The sequence below is a fragment of the Hesperophylax consimilis genome, chromosome 28, assembly GCF_061612785.1.
Source record: "Hesperophylax consimilis isolate HC1 chromosome 28, BYU_Hcon_1.0, whole genome shotgun sequence".
Lineage (NCBI taxonomy): Eukaryota > Metazoa > Arthropoda > Insecta > Trichoptera > Limnephilidae > Hesperophylax > Hesperophylax consimilis.
Window position 1 is genome coordinate 22839449 of NC_142863.1, and position 22191 is coordinate 22861639.

General features: G+C 34.0%; 1 protein-coding gene and 1 non-coding gene across 3 annotated transcripts in view; both read right to left on the reverse strand.

Annotated features, from left to right (window-relative positions):
- blo (bloated) overlaps nt 1–22191 on the reverse strand; it is a 169144-nt gene that overhangs the window by 108519 nt on the left and 38434 nt on the right. The window lies entirely within an intron of this gene.
- On the reverse strand, nt 2307–2378 carry TRNAG-UCC (transfer RNA glycine (anticodon UCC)). Its single transcript has one exon. It is a non-coding gene; the product is annotated as a tRNA-Gly (tRNA).

Below are 22191 nucleotides of genomic sequence, written 5' to 3' on the forward strand. Positions count from 1 at the left end.
GTAAAAATAATCCGACTTTAAATAAAGTTGATACCTTATCCTTTTGATAGTACCTTCACTCCTACCTCTGCCATTAAAAAACCCCTCACAGCTTCCCCAAAGATGACTTAGGTCCCGACGAAAATTATTTTCCTCAGGGCCTTCTTTGTGGAATGAACGTTAAAAAATATAATTTTAAAATCTGATTCATATCTTCTGTAAAGACAAATTAATGCCTCTTCAACTACTTACCATGAGTTTATTATATGTGCATAGAAGTTCTTGGTATACGAACTAATAAAATTTGACCAGTTTGGATTACGATCACCGTAACAAGTGTAGGCCATGACGCAAATTGATTGTATATTTAAACAATGCAAATAAAATGACAGAGGAAGAACAGATAACAGAAGATTTAAGCCAATATTTTTGGCTTTCACATTTTTCATTCCATACAGGTAAAGTGGTGTCACTTGATGACACTCTAAAGTACAAATAAAATTTAGTAAATAATGACGAATCTTTCAATTAGAGTGTATCGAGTTATATAAGTATGAGAATGCGGTGTATTCGTTGCTTACACGTTAAAAGAAGCATTTTTTCTAGTTGAAAGGTAAATAGAAAAACGGTGACTGGGTAAAAATGCATTATTAATTTGTTCTCCCACCTCATTTTCTAGGCTTAAAAATATAAGGTATTTAAAATTGCCGATAAAAAATTTAGCAAATTTACTAAGAATCTCTTAGTAAAATACCAATATATTGTCACGATATCGGAACATGTGTTCATAAAAATCCTTACATATTTGTATTTCGTCATTATATACTATCAAGACAAACGCAGGTGCATGAACACGTGTTCCTATATCTTTACGAATTTACTAAAAGTTTATCAGGAAACTGTCTGCAATCTTGTTTTTAGCCGGATTACCAATAATTTGAAGAGATTCTTAATAAAATAGAAATACTCATTTTTCTCTGTGTTATCTCTATTAAAACAACAAAAATACTACGTTTGGTTATTATTTTTCCATGTGTGAAAAAAATTTCCATCTGCACTTATACAATTTTTACCATGTTTAATTTTTAGGTTATTATGCCGTGTTGAGCTTCCTCCTTCTTTAGCCAACGTTTCGGACAAGGTCACATTGTCCATCATCAGATGTGAAAATTTTGATGAAGCGTGTCTTTCTGCACACAGAAGTGGTGAGGTGTTTCGCGCCTTAATCCAGTTAAAGGCGATTTTTGTTGCATAATAATTGGTTAAATTAATGTGGATTTCAGCGCTTAGTTAAGGTAAATACCAGGAAGTATTAAACTTAGCTACATCGTCTCTATTAATATTAATGGGATTTTTGTGAACTTCAAGATCCTCCGTAATTAATCACGATTGTACTTTTGGCTGTATTTGGATTGAAAATCTCAAGTCATAATCTCTAAGTCATCTTTGTTATTTATGGAGAATTTTTAAGGACAAAGAGAGAAATCCGACTGTTCAACATCGTAGGAGGAATGAAACACACAAACCAGTGAGTTATTTCACAGCCAAGCCATCGAGCATCAAAATATTCTAATAAACTTTTGCAGTTCCGGCACTCCAGCAAATTTCAGATAAAAAAGTGGGTGTGTCAAGCCTACGCAAGACAGAAGTGAAACTTCTTTTGTTAAACCGTATGAACCACAATCAATTACGTATTTCACTCGTATTACACTCACGACGCAGTATACTAACCAAGCAGCTGATGCTTGGCGTGGCGCAGTTCGCTGGTGTCTGAGAGAGAGGAAAGAAGAGAAGAGAGAGAACGTTCGTGAGCGGCTCCCCCACCTCAACAAGCGCATATGGTGAGAGAGGGACAGTGAACGGTGAGCGGTGGTGGGGGTACCCGCATTTTCGTGTCGATCCTGACTCGGTTTTACTCCGTCCCCGAATTACGCGCCTAAAGAAGTTTCACTTCAATATAATATATTTTTAAAAATAATGTACAATGTACAGAAATAGAATCCCACACAAGATCGCGTAGTGCGCTCTAGCGAACGGATATTTTATCAGAGGGAGATAGTTTTAATTTTTTTTTCTGTAAATTATTACATATTATCAAAATAAATAAATTAATTAAATAAATGTAATACAATTATCATAATATACGGATTAGATAATAATTTTAATCCAACACAATAACGCAAAGCGCGCTCTAGCGGAGTAATGTTTTATCACAGTGAGATAAGTGTTTTTATTATTTTGCAATATTATTTTCTTTTAAAAAATGTTCTGACCTACTAAAAAATAAGATATTGAATGAAAAAGGCGTTAAAAACAAAAAAATAATGTGCGATGGCCGAGAATCGAACTCGGATCAACTGCTTGGAAGGCAACTATGCTGACCATTACACCACCAACGCCAGTTGTCGGGATGAGCTAAGAAGCATTTATATGTTACTTCAAAACTTTGACTAGATCAAATGAACTTTAATCGGTGGTGGGGGTACCCGCATTTTCGTTTCGATCGTGACTCGGTTTTACTCCGTCCCCGAAAATTCATTACGCGCCTAAAGAAGTTTCACTTCAATAAATTACAACAATCAATATTGAAAATAACTTGTAACGTCTTCCCATCATCTCTTGTAGGAAGCCATTCTCGTAAAATAAACACAACACAAAGCACCGAGCACCCAGTCATTAAGCTACATCATTGTAAATTAGCGTACTAAATCAAATGTTTACAAAATGTAAACATTAAATGATACGGGAATGGCTTCCACTGAGCAATTATTCAATTTCCCTGTGTTTTTATGTGACGGTCAAGGCTTACGCCACCGTGAGGTAATATTTGCATTAAAACTCGATTAAATTCAATGTTTGAATCAAATCGAGTTATTATTACGTATTTGTATTGTAAAGTCAATGGGATTGCGTGGGAGTGTAGGCGGTTTGATGCGTGCCTCGTGTCGATATTTCATTTGATATAAAATAACAATTATTTTATTGTATAAAAGATCAAAGATGGTATTGGGTACACAGAGCGCTCGATAGATGAGATAAAATATGCCTGACGCCTAGAAAGGCATGTGAACAGAAGATATATAAATATTCCTGATGCCTAAAAAGGTATCTGAACAGAAGATATATAAATATGCCTGACGCCTAGAAAGACATGTGAATAGAAGATATATAAATATATCTGACGCCTAGAAAGACATGTGAACAGAAGATATAAGTTATACCTGACGCCTAGAAAGACATGTTAAGAGAAGATATATAAAAAAAATCATTAAGTTTTTAAAATAATATATCTATTTTCATTTTTCTTTAGGTTAGTAGCCAATTTCAAATAATATATTGATTTTTAGGTTTGACTGAGGATAAAACATTCCTCCCCAGGAACTGGAGTCAAATGTACTGACATTTATTTAGTTTATTAACTGCTGTAATGTCATTGAATTTTAGAGAAATGAGTATAACTCCGCGTGTGTATGTATGATTGCTTGTATATTTTTCCAATATCATCCAATTTTAATAAAATTTTAACGTATGTGTGTATGTGTGTGTGCGTGAGTGCCATTACGTAATAAAATTCATTGTCATAACAACGAGTCTAAGCATAGACGCTGCTAATTTTCAGCTTTATCAGATTGCGGAAAGTGGTTTAATTTCCACTACCATTATTTGCATTCATTCATTCTCGGTAACGAAATCGAAATTTAAATATATGTATTTAAAAAAGGAAGAAACACGAAAATAAATACAATAGTTAAACGAATGAATTGAAGAAGAGTGCAAACTGAGCAATCTCTGGTAAAAACGCTGCATTACGAACATGGTGGTAAAGCAACGGAAAATTAAATTAGCATTATTAATGCTGACTCCTTCGAGAAAACTTGCAATAATTAATTTTTATTCTGTCACATTTAACTTCCAGTGGACAAAATCCACAACGCCTTGGTGCGAACACGGTAAATACGAACATGTAATTCGTAATTAGTAAGAATAAATTATGTTCAGTTAGTTGAACCGATTTCACAGTCTGAATGATGTTGATTGAGTTCCCATCCAGGCGTTATGGGTTCAATTCCTATGCTAGGTAAGTCCTCCATCATTTTACACTTATAATAATAGTAATAGGACTGTTTCCAAATATTGTCTAGTTATTCAAAACTCGGGAATATATACCTTTTTTTTAAAAACTGAAACGATGTGTTAATAAAAGAAACAAAATAAAACAGGGTATAGATACGAGCCTTGTGGAACGCCATCCTAAACTAGATTTTAATATAAATGCTCAAGGATTCAATTTAGTGATTCACCTATTTTTCTGCCTTGCAAAAAACCTTTAAATTCATCAATTAATCTGAGAAATAATTACATGTTTTACGTATACAGTTTTTACCTATGTACATCGTCAAACACTTTCGAAGCAATTTTAATTACGAAGACTTCAATGTTTTTTTATCCCCCTGTTAATCATTATTTCGACTATCGATTCGCTGTAGCACTTATCATCTAATGGCGTTGGTTTCCATATTCATGATTGATAGTTGTGTTTATCGATGTAATATAAAAAAAAACAGAAATGTGTATGAAGTATGACACAAACGGTTGGACGGGCGATTCAAATTGCATTAATTCGAGACACACATTAAACTGAGGCTTTACATCCAATTAAATTGAACCACGTATCGATGTATTGGCGAATTCAGGAGACTGGGGTGAAATGATTTATATTTATTATCCATAATTGTCACTTTTTTATGGGAACTTGCAAATCGATCTATAAAGAAGAAGTGGAAGGATGTATGCCTTCGAAGAATAGTCATCACTGGACTGTGGATAGGTTTTCTTGGTGAATAGGAAATAAGGTTCTCCCTATGAATGTCAACGAGATGGCTTATTGCCAGGTGTAAAATGCTAATCGCCCATCGGCTTGCATATTTTCATTTAATTTCTGAGATTCCTTTACCTTAGGGAGTATATGGCTACTACCCGTGGCTCTATCCTACTGACTTTCTATTGGGCATGCTCGGTATGAACCATCTACGGGTCAGAAGAGATGACTGACTTTCTATTGGGCATGCTCGGTATGAACCATCTACGGGTCAGAAGAGATGTGCATATTGTATCATTCTTCTTCAAACTAATTCGTGGATGGTTTGAGAATCCGACTATCATGGAGAGTATTAGTCTCTAAGTTCCTGGTGGTTATCTCCGTCACCGACAGCATAGACTATTTTATCTCCCGGCCTGCAGGACTAACTTGCCAATGGTCATGCCGGTGGGGAGAGCAGTCTTGCTGTTGAACAGAATCAATTCGGATATCGACATATTTAGCATCGGTGAATCTGCCTTTAAAAGGCAAGTTCTACTGATGCTGGTATATTTAATACACCGCTTACTTATTAAGTAATACCATTTTACAAATGTACATAAAAACGAATGTAATTTTGTAATGTTTTTAAAGGAATAAACTGATTGAATTGAATTGATAATAACTAACACATTTCTGATTTATTAAAATCATGATAAAAACGTGATGGCGCGCCATTTCCCAATAATAGTTGTGTTGCGTTGGTTCTAGCTTGAAACAAAGGATAGTTTTGGAACCGATAATTGGCGCTGTTTTTGAGTTTTTTTTTTAGTTTTAACATTAAATAAATCAGTTTTACTTCTCTACACACCCCCCCGACCCTCTATATTTTTTATTGCAATGACTCGAAAAACTCAACACAGTAAATTTATAACAATCCGGACCTGTACGGACCGGAATACATTCATAGCAACGGTTTCATTTTTGTATCTATCAAAGATATCAACGGCTTTTATAATTGCATTACAGCCATTTGACATTGGCACTAATAGTAAAAGTTGTTCATTTTTTGCGTTCACACAATAATGAATTACGTGGTCCAATAAACGTGTTGATTTTTTATAATGCTATTTGATTATGCACAAAATGACTTATTTTCTATTTTTGTAACAGTGTTTATGCAGGTGTTAGTTTTTTTTTGTAATATTACTAAAACCTCTGTTTTGTAGGTATCTTAAAATTTTAAAATTTCCATCTGCGTATATTTGTGCTCTTAAAACTCGAAAAGTAGTTGACCGATATCGCTGAAAAATTCAAAGTTTGTTCTTATTAGTGCCAAGAGTGTTTAGAGAGTTGTTTAAATGGTAGAAGAAATCGGGGACGCCTGAAGAATACTTAACGCAATATCTCTGCAACGGAATGAGATACAGAGTCGAATTAAAATAGATACAGGTTTTCCAATAAGAGGTGTTATTTTAAATAGTCCGCTATTTCGGTAGATGTTACTTTTGAAGCTGTCATTTTTTAACATTTGACAAGTAGAAACTACGCCATTAATAAAAATACACGCTTCAACAACGCATTGAAATTATTAAAATTCACTTGAGTGAATCAAATGCAAATCATCTTGAGTGATGAGGCCCATTTCCACCTCGGTGGTTTCGTCAAAAAGCAAAATTGTCGCATCTGGGGCTCGGAAAACCCAAGATTTATTGTTAAAAAGCCTCTCTATCCTCAACGTATGACTGTTTGGTGCGGTTTATGGTCCGGCGGAGTCATTGGAAATTACTTTTTCGAAAATGAGGCTGGAGCAACAGTTACGGTGAATGGATTGCGCTATCGAGAGATGATTAATGATTTGTTATGTTCGGAATTGGATGGTATTGATCTGGACAACTTTCAACAAGACGGCGCTACATGCCACACAAGCAATGAAACTATTGATCTTTCACGATTGAATATCAAAATAACACCTCTTATTGGAAAATCCTGTATAATGTAGTTTTGTAAACTGTAATATTGTGGTATTCAATGTGGTAACAGTATAAGTAAAATATAGCCTTATTCTTCAGTCTTGCATTATTTCCGGATCTCCACATGTCATACTTGGTTTTACCACACGTACGCCTCAGAGATCTCATGAATGAAAAAGTTGACAATTAACCTGTTCCTACAATTATATCAAGGTCCCTAAGTATGTATTATTGAAACAATTATAATACGTTTTCAGGCTATAATTCTGATATAAATAGATTAGACACCATTGGTAACTCTTATGCTATGTTCGCTGATGTTTTTAATATGCTTCTATTGAAATAATATGGCTATTAGCAGTGCATATTTTAACGAGGTCATTGCAGAACAGGTATTTAATTTTTGTTTATTCTTCATTTCTTTCAATAACTTTGTACTAATGAATGCTCTTTTTTCTTGTTTACTACGAAGAAAGGAGTGTAATAAGAATATACAACTAGGAAGTGAAAGATAAAAGAAGTCGGGGACACCCGAGGAAGGCATGGCAAGATCAAGTCAATCAAATACCTGAATCAGGCCGTTTTACGAATCAGAATAACAGAAAAGTTTGTGCGAGACGATTCCATGACGCTTTATCCCCCGACTGTTGGTCCCCCGTCAGTTGATCACTTGATTCATCTGCCAGTTTATTCCTCTGCCAGTTGATTCCTCCGACACTTGATCCCCCGAAGGATTATTTTCGTTGTACTGAAGGATTATTTTCGTATATCCATACGGCCGTGTAACAAAAGTCGATATACTTACGGACACATATTTTTGCTAACAATAATGCCATGTCCTGAAGTAAAATGTAGTGAGTAACATAACAAAAGACGACATGCTTATATATTAAGCCGGCTTAGGAAAAATACACTTTACGTTCTTACATTAATATAACTAAGTGTCCACGAAGGGATATGTAGATAAGATATACCACTGAATACGAAAGGACAACAAAAGAGGCGGGTGTCGGTACCGTCGCCACAGGAACCATTCGTTGGATAACCAACACCTCTGCCATAGGTCATCCTAAGCCGTTCGATATGTTTACTGACTTAGCAGGGCCGATGGATGCGTCTCCCCACCTGTTGGGTGGCGGGCTGGATTTGGAGAGACTGGTCAACACATTGTTGAGGGACGTCTTTTGTTGACCTCTCCAGCAGAACTCTCTCGATCCATCGCCTTGGACCGCAGTGGGAGGGATGAATTCAAACCTCCGTCATTCCTGGACACACTGACCCCCCCAGATTCCTACCCATATATCATACCCTTTTCCTTCCCAGATCTTTTCGTCTTCCTCTTTTTCCTTGAAAAAAAACCTCCACAAGCATCCCTAAAGATGAATGAGAGAAATTATTTCACTCGTGGACTCTTGTGTGGAGCTAAAAAAATGTTATTTATGTTAATTATGTAAAAAATCGTACCTTTACAGTCGGCTAAGTGAAAATACATTTCATATAATATTACTTATTTCTACTTTTGCAAAACAAAGTTACCCAGTGATTAATATAACCCCGATCTCCCCATTGTAATATAATGCTCCTCTTCGCCGAAATCCCACCTAAAGGCTACCGGTATCATCACGTAGAACGCTCGTGACGGGAAATGTTCCACACTGACCCGCCGCTAGATGTACCCACGAGCCATAATCATTTCTTACTACACTGTTTATTACTGGTACTGTATGATGTATGTTTATATATGAGTAGACAGGAATTTATATACCATATTTATTTTAAAATTACGAAATATAATTTAAAAATAATAATACTGTTCTAGAAACTAGATAAATTAATATTTTTAATGTATGTATTTAAAATAAACATAACTTTTTTTAAATAACAAGATTTTAATATCAAATGTTGTCAAAAACGCTAACCACATTTTTACCTAATTTTTTACTCCAATCATAGAAAAATTGAGAGAAATTGATATATCAATAACACATTCGTTTTGTTTGGAAAATTCGTAAGAAAACTGTATCTTCACTTTTATCTTGTTCATATTAAAAAAAAGTAAAATATAATTTTTAAAGTTAAACCGATTGTTACCATAGCGGCGCGAAATATGAGTTATTCATTTTTTGGCTCATTTTAGGATTTTATTAATGGATTCTAATATAAGTATTTGAAACAAACTAGAAAGAATTACTATTTCTCTTTCTAACGTCAAAAAAATTATGCATTTTTGTACGATACAAAAAAAGATAAAAATACTTTTAAAAAATATAGACACCCGGTCACATATGACCCTCAAACGCTGGACGCGTTAAGTACGTATATCAATATCCAAAGTGATTTTATTTAAGAACAAGATAGCTCTTCTCACCGAAATGATCATTGGCAAGTTAGTCCTGCAGGCTGAAAGATAATACAGTATATGCTGTCGGAGACGGAGATAACCATCGGGATAATTAATGTTGAAGACAATATTTGTCATGCGATTTTAAAATGAAATTTATAAACATAAAATCAGTAAAATATTCGGTTGCTTCTAGGAATTATACCCATAACATGTTAAATAACAGAACAAAATACGTTTTTAATGATTTTCAAAGCATGATTTGAACTTTTTTTTCTATTGAGGGAATCTCATGTTATTACCGATTTCGCTCGGCAAATGCATAGATATTATATTAAAAAAATAGTACATGTTTTTTTAATAGCTTGTAACTTAAAGTAATCAAGGGAAAAATGTTTTAAATTCTCAGAAATTCGGAATGCAGGTCTTGTGACATGCAATTATTGTTTACTAGCTGACTTTTACTTGTGTTGCTCGACTTTTATAAACTTTCAATAAATAGAGGGTTTTCCAATAAGAGGTGTTATTTTGAATAGCCCGTTATTTCGGTAGAAGTTACTTTTTAAGCTGTCATTTTTTGACATTTGACAAGTAGAAACTACGTTTTTAATAAAAATGGAACGATACACGCTTCAACAATGCATTGAAATTATTAAAATTCACTATTATTAATTATTAGAGTTCCATCGAAAAATCATCTTGAGTGATGAGGCCCATTTACACCTCGGTGGCTTCGTCAGCAAGCAAAATTGTCGCATCTGGGGCTCGGAAAACCCAAGAGTTATGGTTGAAAAGCTTCTCTATCCTCAACTGTTTGGTGCGGTTTATGGTCCGGCGGAGTCATTGGACAATGAGGCTGGAGCAACAGTTACGGTGAATGGATTGCGCTATCGAGAGATGATTAATGATTTTTCATAGCCAGAATTATGGTATTGATCTGGACAACGTTTACTTTCAACAAGAGGCGTTTAGGCGTTACGTGCCACACAAGCAACGAAACCATTGATATTTTACGATTGAATATCAAAATAACACCTCTTATTGGAAAACCCTTTATAATATCCATGTATTATATAGATACAAACCTTCCGGAATAAATTCTTTAAAGAATAGCGAACACTCTACCAAACTTTGTTGCATAGTTTAGAAGACTAAGCACAACAGACAGATGTAGATAGTGACTGTGTTTTATACTATTTAGAGATGGTAGCCAAACAGCTGCATTGTGTGTTCCCTGAGGTAAGTAGCATCCAATGATTTTTTATCCAAAATGAGTAGTTGTGTGTCTAGTTTGGAATTCAAATCGTCTACGTGCTTTAGATTGCATAAATTCTGGTGTTTTTTTTCCCTATTCTTTCCGGTGCGTGTTAGGAGTCTCTAGGGCTGAATCGTCCAAACGACCAATTAGCAAATTGTTAATCAAATCTCCATTTTAAAACTAAAAATAAAGATAGTTAGTCTCCTTACTAAGAATTACTTTGGCTAAAGTAACCTTTACCATTACGAAAATAGCTTCATATTTAAAATCCTTAAAATCCATTATAATGTTTCATTGAAATAAAGACAAAAAAACTGTCCTGTAAAATTTTCTAAATGGTCGTTTGTGCAATAAGCACTAGGTCGTCGAATCTGTCCGATTTACAATAATCTGGTTGCCACACCTTTATAGTCCTACTTTTAAAAGATTTTGATATTACAACGATACATATTACGATCTTCAATCTAATTTTGCGAGTCGGGTCGGATGGGGAGGTACTGGTTGAGGGAAACCTTTTGACCTCTTTAGCCAGACTCTCTCTCAAACCATCGCCTTGCACCGCAATGGGAGGGATGCATTTATACCTCCTTTGCTTTCCCCCAGATTCCAAACTATCCCTCATACCTTTTTCCTTCCCAGAACATCCTCTCCTTCCTTTCTCTAAAAAGATCCTCAACACAGTTTGGAGGATTGGTTATCATCGCCAGTGTAAATGGATTGTTGGCTAAATGATTCTGCGGTTCTCCAAATCCGCAGAATCCGCGGTTGCGTGATTACCTTCACTGTGAAATAACGAGAATTTGGATAATTCTTATTTAGTTTTTTTTTTTATTTTAACAAAACTCACTTATAATAATTTTACGAACAAATAAATCGCGTAGGTACGCTAGAGGAGGTTTAGGGTCAACCCGACGGCAAGACTGCTGGAGACAGAATAATATTAATTACCATTATTAGATACCAACCTCACAAGAATGTGGGTAAAAATAATATTGTAGTTATTTTCGGGAGATGCAAACTCCCTATAATTTACCCTACAATAGCATCCCCATAGACATAGGCCTTCCCCAGGGCCTCCGTGTGGTGCTAACTTAAAAAAATGTAGTGTGTATATTCCTTGTACCCAGTGTGAACATGATGCTCGTAGGCATTTCAATAGATAAGATTATTTAAAAGAAGCATTATTTATGTAAGGTACGTGCTGTTACCTAGAAACTCTACGTGGTAAGTTGTTATAAAGTCTGTATTTTTCTATGGAAGTTATGAGCTCGATTCTATTACATATTCTGTAGGTACGTACTGCAAAGAATGTTCCCACAGTTTTCTCAAAGGATATGCTGCAAATATCTATATACATATTATATAACGTTTCCGCGAAAAAATATAAAGTCATAGGTATGATATTTGGGGGATATTTTAAGAGGCAGGGGAGATTAATACAATCTCACCTATTAACCCCTTAGGATAATTTGTTCGGTTTTGCGAACAAACGGCTTTTACCCTTTGAGTTAATTTGTTCGCTTTTGGGAACAACTCATATGATCTCATAGAAATTGTTGTATCTCCTTTACTGTAATGGTGAGAAATATGATCTAAACGGTATTAGAAAGAGAAAACACTTCTCTTTATATTCAAATCTAGAAGTTAACCACAGAATAATTAAAATGTTCTCCTCTATGAAACCAAAAGTTCCGACCGCAATTGTGAAAAAATTATGAAAAATTGTTATTTTTTTTTAAATTATTTTTATACGAAACCACAAAAGTGAGGTGACAGTTAGTTTGAAACACATTTTGTTTTAAAAAATTTCGTTATCAGTAATTTAAGTTCAGTGTTTAGATGAAAAAAATATATATTAGGTTAGCAATTTTTAAAACTTTTAACCTCTTCAATAGGTCTCTGTCGACCTATTGGATGGGAGAAATGGATTTATACATTCGTCGCTCCTTGACATACTGTTTGACCTTGACCCAGTTTCCTAGCCACCCGTCATACATGTTTCCTTCCTAGAACTTCCCCTCCTTTGTTTCCTTTAAAAAAACCTGTACACAGCATCCCAAAGATGAAGTAGGCCACAAGGGAAATGATTTTGCTCAGAACCTTCTGTGTGAAACTAATATACCTAAATAAAAAAAAAAATTCTGCATAATATCGTTAATCCTAGACGCAAGATACGTTGATTGATTATTCGGGATCTTCAATAATGCAATTAACGTACATTTTAAAATAAAAATGAGAAAGGAACTTTTAAACCTCAATTAACTGATCTAGAAACAATATAACAAGAATCGAACAACAACAAGCAGAAAAAAGAAGGTGCTTTCATCTAGGATTTGTTTTCATCAAAGACAGATAGTACTGCACATAATTATAACGGAATTTTTCTAAGGAATTCTATGTTACACCACCCACACGCTGCTTTATAAAAAAACAATGGCATAAGGCCCCAGCATTCTCTCGCCGTTCCAACAAATTCAATCGTTGCATTTTTTGCGCTTGGCCAAACCAGTTCCAATGCTCAAAATTTATGCCAGTTAATCATAATATTGTCCATAAAAAAACATATTGCAATGGTAATCCACGACTTAACTTCCGAGAGAGCAAATAAAAGATTAATGATTTTGGGCGAGGCACAAAGGAGTGGCAAAGAAAAGCAACTGAGACAATTTCGTCAGAATTTAAGATTACTTATTACTGACACACACGCCTAATCTGTTCAGAAATCTGCCCACAATTTAGTATAAAAAGGACCGTAAGGAGATAACATATTAATGAGACATTAGATCATTGCTTTTTTATGATTCTGACAATAGATAAGAAGTCTTGACCACAACAAAGACACACACGTCCACTCCTGTAATTGGTCACCTAGTGTTTCCCTCAAAGTCCTTATATTCAAGAATTTGGCGTTATCTTCGCTACGTTCAGCTTTACAAGTTTGGGTCTCCCAACATTTCCGTTTTTATCAACTTTTATTAAAATTCCTCTTTGTTGATTAGATGTCTTCAATTTTTGCTTCGTTCCTAGCTGAAGTTACCGGCGTTGTAAAGACTTTACGCAGAATTTTTCAAAATCAAATCTAGACAGTCAGTTTCGTCTTATTCTGTCGAATTATGGGCGTTTTACACAACGCTTTTTTTCATAGCGATCCCAACATGGAAACTATACCGGGACCCATATGAAAAACTGTGCATCATTATGTTCATACTTACGGTTTTATACAGAAAATATTTTGGAATGGCGCTAAATCATAACCAACATAACATAACCATAGATATCATGAAAGCATCTATCATATTTCTTTGCCGTTGCCGTCAGCAAATCATAGTTCAAATCTGCTGGATTCCAGTTACTAAAATTCTGCTTTAAGAGGATGGAAAAAGTGATGGGGAGGATAAGGTGACTAGGCTCAGTAAATCAGGGCTGTCTATAACAATATTATCTCTTTTAACAAAATTTCGTAAGAGTTCCGGTTTTTTATGTGAAATTCCGCCCAAGAGTCCCAACTGCTCTCAACCATCTGGAGCCAATGAGACTATGGCATCAACAATTAAGGAATGTTGTGAGGCTGAAGGTAGTGGGGAGAGGAAGGAAATGGGGAAGAGGAAGGTGGGTAAGTACCTGGCTATTCAAATCTTGTCACCAAATACGGCCAGAGAAACGATTCAATTCTTAATGGTGGTTTTACACCAGGGTAATACTGAGAGTATCCTCCGCTTTGTAACGTGATGCAAGTATACTTTATATTATTTAAATGAATAAATTGTGAAATAACACAAATTTATAAAATTTACTTGCGCACGCCGGTATTTGAACCCGCCACCTTCGGCTTGCTAGTCAAGAGCCTTACCCGTCGACCACGTAAGCTGTTATTAACGATATTTATTTATTCAAACGCCATAAAATGGCATTTACAATACAGTGATAATTGAATTACAAGCGTACAGTGGTAAACAGAATAATAATGGCAATAAATTAAAGAACAATTAATGTGTACAAAAAAACACTATTGCAAGTGATGCAGTTATTAATATAAGTGCAGAAAGACAATGCATATTTGCGGTATCTAAGATAATAATTTAAGATAATCGTAAAAAACAGTAATTAATGTATTCCATCAATGTTTTTAATCAATTTATAGTTTTTTTTCTATTGTACCATGGGATTATAACGGTAATAAAAATGTAAACAAATCTGTACATCGGTCGTAAAAAATAAAAAGTCGCACATTAATAATACCCGACAACAGCCGCTGTTGTTTTAATAGCAGACACAACCTATCTGCAACAATTACAAGTAACAGTACCTGGTGTCTCAATATACATAGATACAATCAATACATAGTTTAGCTGCATTCACTTTTATTCATACTGTTAGAGGTTTGTTTACAAAGTATTCGGACAGCGAGCACTACTTGAAATCTTTGAAATGTTTAATGTGAGGTACGATTATAAATACGTGGAAGAGATTTATGGGCGTTTTACACGATGATTTTTTTCATAACGACTCCCATATGGAAACCATATCGGGACCCATATGATTTTTATTTATTTAAACTATCATTATTTTCATACGATTTCATACAGATAGAGTAGCCATTAGAGAAAAAATAATATATTTTGGGAGGGTAGTAAATCGTAAAAAATGACAACACCTTGAACATAATAATAGATTTCATGGTAGCATCAGCCATTTTCCTTTGCCGTTGCCGTCAACAAATCATCAAAAATAAACTCAAAATTCACAAATCACTTACACTATCAGTATTAAACACATTTTGCCGATAATCGTTTTATCAATGTTTTAAATATAAAACGAAATACACATTGAACATTTCTTAATATAGTTAAGAAAAGCAATGATAGAGAATAACAATATTGTTCTCTCAGTATTAATCTTTGTGTTTTTTTTTATTATTATTTTATAGGCTTAGCCTAGTGAGGTTAAAACATCTAATGTAAACAATGATGTAATTTAAAGAAACAATAAACCATCTTAAAGTTGTACGAAAATAGGTACAAAAAAGAACACTTCCTTTTTAAATGCGTCTATATGAATTTCATATTTTTTCGGTACTGAATTAATGCAAATCAGGGAAGTGAAATTTAACGCAAATCCCCCCATCTGATCGTGCTAAAACTCGTCAGATAAACTCATTGTCGATGGCACTGCATTCTATCAAATGTTGGGGGCAATCATGCAAACACACGGGGACATATACTTATTTCTCTGAAATCAGAAGACAATACAGTAGTCAATATACGAAATAAATTTCTGTCCTACCTGATTGGCAATTCACGAGTTTGGTAGAATTTTCGACCCCATACTTGGGAAGGAGGGTTCAATCCTCACCCAAAAAACAGTAAAAAACATTGTTTTTTAAAGGTTGATTTTTTTCGCCCAGAATCCAAATGAATAATTAATAATTCAATGCAATGCAATAATGGCAAATGCTATCATGAAATTTTTTGTTATGTTAAAGGTGTTGCCGTTTTTTACGACTTACTACACTTACAAAATATATTATTTCTTCTCTAATGGCAACTCTATCTGTATGAAATCGTATGAAAATAATGATCGTTTAAAGGAAAAAAAATCACATTGTTCCCGATATGGTTTCCATATGGGAGTCGGTATGAAGAAAAACATCGTGTAAAACGCCCATAAGCTTAATAAATATGTTTTAAATCGAGGAGTTCAGTTTATAAATACTAATTATGATTTCTAACTAGGAGATTTTCACCTTATTTCGATTATATTATACTTATTTTCTAACTACCCACTTATTATTATTTATTGACACTTGCGCTAATCCAGATACTTTTTGGTCTAAATGCCAAACCGTTCCCATCCTACAACAGCGGATGCCACCATTTTGTAAAATAATTGATAGCTTTACAATCAAACACGCCGAGAGTGAAATTGCAACAATTATAACACTGGATTGTACGTTATAACACTAATAACCTCCAATTGTCGGCCATTCATCACCCGTTCAGTTGTTCCTCGGCCATCTTGACGTGCGTGGGAAGATTTATGACGTTTGACATTGAAAATCCTCTAATTCAAGATGGCGGCGATTTTTACGATTTTTCCCGCCTTCTGCGAATGGTGACGCGTGTTTTGGATGGCTAATGAGAAATAACTACTCCCATGCATACTGTATTATCATAACAATATTAAATTAATTTAATTTAAATATTATATAGATGTATTGGTAATTAATTATGTTTGAATATATTGTGTGTTAAACTGTGAAAAATATTAAGTATTGCTAATTTATTAAGAATATCTTCAAATTATTTGTAATCTGGTTAAAACGGAATTGCAGGCAAAACACGAATGTATTATCATGATATCGGAACACGTTTTCATAAACTTCCTAATATTTCTGCATTTCGTCATTTTATACTAACAAGGCAAATTCAGGTGCATGAACACATGTTTCGATATATTATGAATTTATTAAAAGTTTATCAGAAAACGGCCTTCAATCCCATTTTTAATCCGATTACCAATAATTTGAAGAGATTTTTAATAAATTAGCAATGGTCATTTTTCTCCGTGTAATCTCTCTCGACATAAATAGTTGTTTTTGTAGTAATTAAGAGGGAACTACAAACCAAAAATGTGTATATTCTTTGTAGGTAATAGGCATTAAAATCGCTTGACAAACGGAGTCTACAAACGTTCGATTTCAAGCACAAAACTAGTTTTTATTTATTTTGTAAATAATTTTATAAGAAAGCAAAAAAGTTAATCAAGTGAAACTATCACAGAAAATCTTAGCTATAATACTGTATTTTTTAAAGTTGTTTCCTTTACTCATTCATACATTTCAATTGAAAAAAATTCGTAGTTTACATTTATATTTTTTATTGAGTAATTTATTTTTTTATTTGTATTCTACTCAAACGAAACGATAGGAAAACCTTCAATTTATCTAAAGCATATATATATTGGTATTCATAATGTGCACCAATTGGTTATAAAGATTAATCAAAATATTGATTTAGCATTAAGCTTCGCCAAGTTGAAACGTAGTGTAATTAAATAAAATTTTACGTATTAAGAAATAAGAGGATTACGGAAATTTGACCAAAGTTATTTAACGTTTTTTTTTGGCTTTTACTATTTTTCCCCGTGTGGAAGGAAAAGGGAAAAATAAAAGAATTGGTTGATAATTACATGTATACTGTTATAAGAATGAAATCGTTGTGCTAAGATCCTTGGCTCTAAGCCAATTGATTCAAACATATATCAGTGATTTAAAATAATATTTAGGTACTGATGTACTATCTTATTATGTGTACACGTGCACAGAATCTGATTTGGATATTTTAACAAACCATTATCGTCAGTTTGTTCGTTGTTCGTTGTTCGTTCCTCGTTAAACTGCCCAACTTTGTTAATCTGCAGTGTTATAGATACCTACATGGTGTCCAGAAACTAGTAGTACAAGCAGGAAACTAATGAATCTTCATCAAAATTGTATTTGGAGTCGATTTGGTCGTATAATTTCGATTTGTGCTTTCGTTTTCGAGTAAATCGAGTCAGAAGATGTATTTTTTTAGATAAAATTTGAAAAAAAATCTGTCGCTACGGGGTAACTATCACCTGTTTACTGTCTTTAAAATGCGTCAAAGCGTAAACCCAACTCCAAAAGTTTTTTTTAATCCTTTAGTTGGCTAAAAAAAGTTTCTAAAAACGAAATGCTCAGATCAAAAAAAAGGTTTTTCGGTTCTCTATGTGATGTGGTTCACGGACAATTTAAGTAATTTAAAAGAGGGTTTTTAGTTCAACATAATTGCTGGAATACTATTTTAAAACTTATAAAACATAATAATTTATTTTGTATTCTTTCAATAGCTTGTACATGAATATTGTAATATGGGTTCCAGACGGCAGAATTGTACTCAAATTGACTTCAGTAATGAAAGAGATTTTGAAAACTATATTAATAATATATAAATTAATAAGTACAGTTCAGTAAATATTATTTCCCTCAATAACTGAAAATGCCATATCATTTTTATACTCCCGAATTAGAATTATTGAAGCGAAGGTTAAAAGTTTTTCGCTCAATTTTTTTAATCAAAATTTCGACGTGTGTCCTTTCGTGTTGATATCAAATAATTTAATTATTATCGTGAAGGAATAACTGTTTCTTGTAAAATGCTATCGTTAACCGCTTCAAGGTGATATTGCTGTACTCCTATGTTTATTGATAACTGTTTAAACGGTTTAAACTATTCAACTATTCAAAATACATTCAGTTTTAGATTTTTAAAATCTGAATGTACGTTTAAGGCGAAACTTAATGCTAAATCATTATTTTCGATTAATCTTTATAACGAATTGGTTTACATTATGAATACCAAAAAATATGCTTTAGATAAATTGAAGGTTTTCCTATCGTTTCGCTTGAGTAGAATACAAATAAAAAATTTAATTACTCAAGAAAAAATTTAAATGTAAACTACAAAAAAATATATTTTTTAAACGCATGAAAGTAACAACTTTTAAAAAATACAATATTTTAGCTAAAATTATCTGTGACAGTTTTCATTGATTAACTTTTTTGCTTTCTTATATAATTATTTACAAAATAAATAAAAAACAATTTTGTGCTTGAAATCGAGCATTTCTAGACTCCGTTTGTCACGCGATTTAATGCGTATTAACCATATTCGTGAAGATATAAGACATGCCAAGAACCTTTAACAAACGGCGCCTGATGCTAGTAAAAACCTTAAGGGCGCTGTATTAGATGTTGGATATTATCAGCGCTTAAGCTCTTCGGCTAGTTGGCGCCCGGAGCGGACTGCTCCAATTGCACCTGCACAGGGCTGACATTGAGCTAACGTTAACTCTACGTTTAACTTCCTTAACATTTGGTTATTTTTTAATCCACTCTCCAAGGAATGTGGGAGTATTCGGTACAGTAAATACCAACATTATAATTATAATGTATAAATTGTACCAGTCAAATTCCAATTTTTTTGCATCATTCAAATTTATTACTTCTGCAATTGCACGTAACATTATTTATAGAACAAACCCCATAAAATATAATTATGATTGAAAGTAAAATCGTCAATAAACTCAATCGGCCACGACAGCCCATAAAACATAAACCATAACTCTGTATAAACCCGGTATTATCTACGTGACCTTGGTCGCATTATAGCCTTTATTCAACCACAACAACTTGTGGCAAAAAGTAACCAAGTGTTCAATTAAAAAAATACTCGCTTTTAAATCGATAATAGATAAAATTTATCTTTTTATTCGCGTTTCTGTGCTAGCAATACAATGGTGAATGAACCAAGTAAATGAGGTGGAACGCAAAGCGGAATAATTGATTTTGTTAATTATTTCGACAAGGTCGCAGTATAACCAAATACACAACAGTCATATACGACAATTCCATGAAATTGTTCTGGTTTAATTTTATTCGAACCACATTCCTTTTTATAACTTTTGAAGGTATACCTATCAATATAATACTTCATTGAAGAAAAACACAAAATTTAGAAGAAGACACTTAAAAAAAACGAAACATGAAACAGAACAAGACATTAAAAAAATAAAAGAAGTAACGGTTTCATTTGAGAATTGAAGCCGGCATAACGCCTCTAACCACTAATTATTTTACTTCATTTTTTTCGATTTCATTTTTATTGATTTATTTAAATACAAACGGCACGACATGTGCCATTAAAATAAATATAAAAATATAGTTTAAAATTACAAGGCAGTAATAGAGTATGTAGCATAAAGTTTAAAGTATAATATACGGTATAAAGTGTAAGGTTAAATATGAAGTTAAGTATAAAGTGTAAAGTATAAAGTATAATTTACGGTGTAGAGTGTAGAGGCAAATATAAAGTTAGGTAAGTTAATTATAAAATATATTTCAAATTTAGAATTACAAATACCATTTTTTTTACAATAAATAGTATATTTCCGGTATTTAGGTAAGTGTAATCGTGAGTTAAATTAGTGTGTTTTTCGGCGTTTAGTTTTGATTTAACCGTCAAGTACCGGATATCAAAAACTATAAATCTCAGCAATAACCCTATTTTAATAATCGATATCAACGTGTAGATATTTATTTTTATAATTTTAATTTTCAGTGTACTTTGTATCCTGATGATGAAACCATTGGTTCTAAAACATGTTTACATTTCATGTTGATCTTTATTATTATAAAAATTGTGGTCGAAATTCGACTATAAACATTATTTTAATTTTCATGCGCGTTAAGAAAATGTAGCCAATATTGATAGCTCTCAGACAAAGTATGATACAGTTAAAAATTACGTAAGTTGATATGGTCGAATTAGCTCAGTGGTCATGGAAGAGGTTCTGGGTTATTTTTAACACTAAGCCCGGGCCTATTTAATCCTGGGGATGCTTTTTTATATATTAACTCCACACAAGAGGCCCTGAAGAAAATAATTTCCCTCAGGGCCTATGTCATCTTTGGGGAAGGTCTTTTTGTGGAGAGGAAGGAGTGAACATGGGTCTTGAAGAGTCCCATGTTGTAGGAGGGAGGAAACACAGAGGCCGGCAGTTCGTTCCACAGCCGAGCTGTTGAACTTAAGAACGAAACGTAGAAGCGACCCGTTCTCATGTGACAAATGTCAACCGTGTACAAATGTTGGGCGCGCGTTTGGCGTATATTCCGACTACGCACCGGTGCCGAAGGGATCAATGACGCTAGTTCCTCAGAGCATCTTCCATTGTAATACCGATAGAACAAGGACAGCATACCTACCTAACGCCTGCGCTCTAAAGATTGCAGTCCGTTTGTTAAGATTGGGGAATCTATCAAACGGACCGCCCGTTTCTGCACAGAGTCAAGGGTTTTTTTCAGGTATTTAGGGGCTCCGGACCAGAGATGGCTGCCAAATTCGACAGTAGGGCGCACTTGAGATTTGTACAGGGTCAGCAGTTGTGTATTATTAAAGTATCTGCGGGCCCTGTACAGTACGCCCAGCTTCTGAGAGGCCAACTTTACTCTGGCTTCGATGGAGCCCCCGTACCTGAGCTGGTCACTGATAGTTAATGCTGTGTGGAGGGTATTCTTAAGGACTGGAAATTCTGGGAAGGAAAAGGTTTGAGAAGTGGGTAGTAATCTAGGAGCAGTGTGTTCAAGAGTGACAGACGTATAAATCTATTCTGCTGCAGTCAGAGAGGCCAGTTATCAGAGATCAATGGGTCTCCCAAAACCAGCCTCTCCCGATCTTGTGGGTAGGCGCATCCTGAACACACCTCACCCGATAAACCCGGGCACCCCTGCTAAGCCACCAAACGTAGCAAACCACTTGGCGTGACCTATAGCAGAGGTGTTGGATATCCAATAAAAGGTTCCCAGGGCGGCGGTACACAAACCAGCCACCAAAATTTCAACTTTTAGATGCGATTGATTATTTTTCTATATTTCATATCTTTTGTTTAAGAGTCTTAACAATTTAAAGTTTTACTCGATAAGTTGTTCCACTATAAAAATAATTTATTATCATTTAAAAACATTGTACCATCACTTGATAAGTTAATAATTTAGTTTAGACAATTATTAAATACACGAATTCAAATTCCTAAAAACGTCGGGATGTAAAATTAGTTATTAGTTTTTCAATAAATTAGATTTTCAATGCGAGGACAAGTCTTTTTTTTCGAATTAAGTAAAGCACCTTGACATGCTCCAAATATGTACAGGTTTTAGCTGTATCTGTTTACAGTATGATTGTACTTAGATGAAATAAAAAACTTATAAATATGTATTTGCCTTTAACGAGATGTGCCCTTAGGGCAGTATCTATGATAAGTCCAA